At 32.4% G+C, this 5,177-nt stretch overlaps 1 pseudogene; it reads right to left on the reverse strand.

The window, feature by feature from the left end:
• Positions 1 to 4,714: 4,714 nt before the first annotated feature.
• Positions 4,715 to 4,833, reverse strand: LOC135276191 (5S ribosomal RNA; annotated as a pseudogene).
• Positions 4,834 to 5,177: the final 344 nt, after the last annotated feature.

The following is a 5,177-nucleotide window of genomic DNA, read 5'->3' on the forward strand; positions in this document are numbered from 1 at the left end:
TTGGCCAGCAGGCTGTAGTTTGTCAGATCCTGGTATATAATATTCTACTGTACACATATGGCACAACTTACTTATTCATTCTTCATTAGCTCTATATTTGTTTCCAATTTTCTACTTTCACAAACAGTAAATTTATTCTAACCTATTGTTTAAAAGTCTAGAATTTTTCCAGACCGGCGGCGTTAACTCAATACTCAATTAGAAATATATATTGGATAATACATTCCAATAAAAGACCTACACACAGAAACAGAAGTGTTCTGTATGCTCAATTGTACATGATGGCACTGTGCACACATACGTAAATTTGCTATTCACAAAACAATACTCCCATTGTTTAGTACTGTATTCTTAAAAATTCTGGGATAACCACTGAATAAATCTGAAAATAATTTGCTAAAGTATATGCTTTGAAGGGAAATTGTTGGGCTAAAAAGTATGCTCGTATTACATTTTACTATATAGTATAAAATTGCTGATGAAACAATGATTAGTAAATATTTGTTTATCTACAATCTTTTCATGATTTTTTTTTACTTTCAATATTGAAATAATTATAAGCTTAAAGGAAAGTTGCATAAATATTAAAAGACTGTTCCCATATTCCCCTGATATAGATTCATTTAATGTTAGCATCTTACATAACCATAGTTTAATTATTGAAACCAGGAAACCAACATTGGCAGAATTTGCTACTTAAAACTACAGACTTTAATCCAAATTTCATCAGTTTTCCTTCTTGTGTGTGTGGTTTTCCTTCTAGGAAGGATCCCGTATTGCATTTGGTTTCTGTTTTTCGTTACACTCTTCTAACATGTAATATTTCCTCAATCTTTTCTTGTCTTTCATGGACTTGACAGTTTTGAAGAATACTGGTTGGTTATTTTGTAGAATGTTCTTCAATTTGAGTTTATCTCATGTGTTTTTCATGATTGGAATGAGATGATATATTTTTGGCAACAATGTCATAGAAATGATATGCCCTTCTTCTTGCATAGTATCAAGGAATTCATGATGTCAACATGTCATCACTAGTGATGTTGAATTTGTTTATTTGGTTAAAGTGGTGTTTGGGTTTCTCCACTGTAAAACTACTCTCTTGTGCTTTGTTAATACATATCTTGAGTAAGATATGTCAAAACTTTGTAAAATCTATTTCCCTTTAAGCATCGTTGTTGTATGAGCATTTAGAGATTTCAAGTGCTGTTGAACATCTTTTCTTACATATATTGGCAACTAGAATTTAGTTTGAATTGTCTTTTACTCTCCTTTACTTATTATTGTCTTCTATTTGGTATCATCTTCTAATTGCTTTGTTAAAACTCTTTATATATTGTAGATTCTAATGTTTTGTCATATAGGTATGGTTGCAAATGCATTTCCCTTGCATGTAGTTTGCATTTTAAATCATTTATGCATTCTTTTTTGGACATAATTATACTATGTAGTAAATTATGGAAAATTTTGTTTTATGTTCTATAACTTTTAAAATCTAGTGTTCATAAATCAATTTCTGAGGTTTCAAAGTGAGTCTATATTTTCTCTTTTAAAAAAATTAATTTTGACATAAAGATGCTTAATCTATCTGGAATTTATTTTTATGTATTCCTATATATGGTGTGAGGTAAGAATAACATATTTTTTCATTGATTAACCTGTTTGATTAGGAATAGTCTTTTATTTATTTTACTGAATTAGAAAACCATTTTCATCATATATAAGAAAAATCCATATATATGTGCCCCTTCTATTGGGTTTCCACTTTGTTTCAATGCTTGGTTTTACTCCTGAGTGTCAATAACAGAGTATTTTAATATAGACAACTTTTTTCTAAGTCTCGATAGCCTAGGAAGTTCTGCTTCTTGTTATTCTACACTAGAAAAATTTCTTGATCTACTAGATTAGAATCAGTTGCTTAATTTCCACAAGAAAACAATTCACAATTACTTTTGGTATGTGTCAAATTTATAGGTTAATTTCATAAAAGTCAATTTTTTAAGAAACCAAGGCTTTCTATTTTTGAACATGGTAGAGCTGTTCATCCATATAGGTATTGTTTTGTCAAAACAAACACTTTATGTTAAATGTTACAGAACATTTTTTGCAATACTTGAAAGAGGCCCATTTCTATGTCACTTAAAGTCAACATATATTTATATGCATGTCCCAATGCATAGGAAAGATATTTTAAACTCAGTATTTCCACCATAATATGAAAAAAATCTGAAGAATCATGAGATGCTTTATGAAGGGTCTTCAGTATAACATCTTGTAATTTTTTTTCCCTAAAGTTCCATGACTTAGAGAGGATAATGACCTATTCAAAAAGTTTTTTATTAAAGTAAATTGTATTTGTACTTAACTTGAGTTTATAAATTGATATGCAATCCAACTCCAGTTATCATTATTTAAAAATATCGAGTTTGGGAAAACAATCACTAGAGACCATATGAAGATTTCAAGAGACTGCAGGTAACTGATTCCTGATGATTTTATAGTTGTAAACAGCCCATCTGAGTCTATTTGTCTCTGTGTTGTAAAAATTGTTCAGATCTCCATGAATGAATGAACTTGTATAGAAAGGTGGTACAGGCATACTTTAAAGATATTGCAGCCTGTAATCCCAGAACTTTGGGAGGCCGAGGCGGGTGGATCACGAGGTCAAGAGATCGAGACCATCCCAGTCAACATGGTGAAACCCTGTCTCTACTAAAAATACAAAAAATTAGCTGGGCATGGTGGTGCATGCCTGTAATCCCAGCTACTCAGGAGGCTGAGGCAGGAGAATTGCCAGAACCCAGGAGGCAGAGGTTGCAGTGAGCCGAGATCGCGCCATTGCACTCCAGCCTGGGTAACAACAGCGAAACTCCGTCTCAAAAAAAAAAAAAAAAAAAAAAGATATTGCAGATTTGGTTCCAAAAATCTGTAATAAAGTGAATACTGCAATAAAGGATGTCACAAATTTTTTGCTTCCTTGTACATATAACATTATGTTTACGCTATATTATAGTCTATTGAGTGTGAAATAACATTATGTCTAAAAAGATACAAAACAATTAAAATATTTTATGGCTAAAATATGCTGACACAGAGACATAAAGTGAGCACACGCTGTTGGAAAAAATGGCACCAATAGATTTGCTTGATGCAGCGTTGCACAAACCTTCAATTTCTAAAAAAAATTGCACTGGCTGCAAAGTGCAATAAAACAAGATAATGCCTGTATTTCCAAAATGAGGGCATTTAGCATGAGGACATGACCTTTAAAAGCAAGAAACCTATTTGACCTTCTATAACTAATATTTCCAATAAATTAGTTAGAAACAGCATGCCACATGAGCAAATTACAATGGGAACAAATTGAGAAATAGACACTGTTTTGAGGAAAAGGTCAATATAAATGTAATGTAAACATACAGGACATGGAAAATTATCAGGGTAATCTTTAAAGTGAGTAGCTGTAATAGAACATTACTTCTAGAAATAGTCTTAAAGACTGAGTTGTCCAATCCTCTCATTTTGCAAATAAATAAAATGAGGCCCTGAGAAGATATATAACCTACTTAATAAAAATAACCAACAGCTACTCTTTCTTCTTGGCCTTTTATTTATTTTTTTCTTTCTGCTTCTTAATTCTGGAAAGACTCTATCATCCTCATAAATGAAACGGGACTGTCGTTTTTCACACGGCAATGTATGGTAATTGGTAAAGGTATGCCTGACAAGACTAACTAGGGAGGTGAGAGAGTTTAGGACATACTGGAATTGAATTGGAAACTACTGTATAGTAGGTCCATTTCAGAAATAGAAAATAAGAATGGTAGAAACAAGCAAGTATTCTTATATGGGATTCTACAGTTCCGTAAACTTAGCAGCGGTAGGTGTTGTTTTTCATTCAAAGTAGATAATCTAAATCCCAGAAATGTAAAAAGTAGTTAGATTGTGGGGAGTTCATGAGCCAAGGAACATTTGGATTCTAGGAAAATCAGCAAAGAGGAATGTATAAAACAATACAACTCATTACTTCTTATAGGGTTGAATCTTCTTATCCCTAGCCCAAGGCTGTTCATTATCTGCCACAGTTTTTTTTAAGTCCTGATTTTTATAAGCACACGGGATTTCAGTTCTAATTAACTAAACAACTACTGAGTACCTATTTTGTGTGACAACTTCATTCAGAGCTGTAGCTATTCCAAAGATATCCAAACTATGTATCTCTTTTCCAGGACATTAAATGTAATGGAGAAGGCAGATGTCCAAAAATCTGTAACATAGAACAGAGCTGACCTAGACCTATCCTCCACGCTACATTCACATTTATCACACATTTATTTTCACTTTAATTTTTAATTTTTTTTCTTAAAGATGGAGTTTCACTCTGTCACCCAGTCTAGAATGCAGCCACACGTTCATCGCTTAGTGCAGGCTCAAATTCCTAGGTTCAAACAATCTGCCTGTTTCAACCTCCTGATGAGTAGCTGGGATTACAGCCTTAAACCCCCGCACCTGGCTCATCATACATTAAATGCATAGGAATTTCAGAAAAATTTGTAATTTAGAGAATAATGAATACAAAATTACTTAGATAATTTGATTTCAATTACCATCAGTGCTACTTAAAGAAAGACTATTTAATGGCTTGCAGTGATTTTTTAAATGATCAAATTATAGGTATTTTCTCTGCAAAAACTTCTTTTTTGTTGTTGTTTATTTAAGCCTGCAGCACCTGATATTTTCAGGCAGTCTCCCATCCAAGTCCTAACCAGACCCAACCCTGTTTAACTTCTGAGGTCAGATGAGATCAGGTATGTTCAGGGTGCTATGGTCAGAGACCACCCCACATTTTCTATAGCAGTTTTATAACTGCTACAACAGAAAGGTATTTAAGTATTTTTTTCTTCTCTTCAGGGCAGCAAGAATCCACACTGTTAATGTGTTTGAAATTGATGACTTTAGAAGTAAATGTTTGAAACTTACTCCCATTTTTTTAAAAGGACAGCAGTATTATATGCTCAAGATTTTAAGAAAAATATTTACAGATATATATATTAAATAAAATACTTTGCTCCTCTGTTTCTATTCACCTTTCTCCAGTTCAAATTAATACATTTACACCTTAACACAGTATTATCTTGAGTTATTAAAAACCTAATTATGAAAGAAACCTTCAAAGTATT

Source organism: Aotus nancymaae, unplaced genomic scaffold (genome assembly GCF_030222135.1).
Source record: "Aotus nancymaae isolate 86718 unplaced genomic scaffold, 86718_ANA_hifiasm-v0.15.2.pri h1tg000020l, whole genome shotgun sequence".
NCBI lineage: Eukaryota > Metazoa > Chordata > Mammalia > Primates > Aotidae > Aotus > Aotus nancymaae.